Source organism: Hylobates moloch, unplaced genomic scaffold (assembly GCF_009828535.3).
Source record: "Hylobates moloch isolate HMO894 unplaced genomic scaffold, HMol_V3 SCAFFOLD_6, whole genome shotgun sequence".
In the NCBI taxonomy this organism is placed as follows: domain Eukaryota; kingdom Metazoa; phylum Chordata; class Mammalia; order Primates; family Hylobatidae; genus Hylobates; species Hylobates moloch.
Window position 1 is genome coordinate 98,630,468 of NW_026652281.1, and position 676 is coordinate 98,631,143.

The following is a 676-nucleotide window of genomic DNA, read 5'->3' on the forward strand; positions in this document are numbered from 1 at the left end:
TTTCAGAGCAAAAAATGCTACTAGGTGCATGATAATCATCCTAAATGTTTATGAGCCTAATAGCACAGCTTCACAAATATGAAGCACAAACAAAACTGCAGGAGAAATAGATAAATTTACCACTTGTAGCCATATATTTCAACATCTTTCTCTCTAGTTAATAAAAAAAAACCAAAAAGCTTATTCAAGCCTTGAATGACACTATCAACAATATTTATGAAATTCACATGTATAGAGCATTCCACCTAACAACAGTAGAATAGATACTAGAAGCGCATGCAGACATTTATGAAAATAGGCTACATCCTATTCTATAAAATAACACTCAGTAAGTTTAAGGATTCAAATAAAACATAATATCTGACGGCAACAAAATTAAATACATTTTTAAAAAACAAATACACACAGATAAATATCTGGGGAATCTCAAAACATTTGAAAACTAAATGCCAAATGTTTAAAAAAAAGTCTAAAAAGAAATGAAAAGAAAAATTGCAAAGCATTTTGAACTAAATGAACATGAAAACAAAATAGGGCCAGGCGCAGTGGCTCACGCCTGTAATCCCAGCACTTTGGGAGGCTGAGGTGGGCAGATCATGGGGTCAGGAGATCGAGACCATCCCGGCTAACGCGGTGAAACTTCATCTCTACTAAAAATACAAAAAATTAGCCGGGC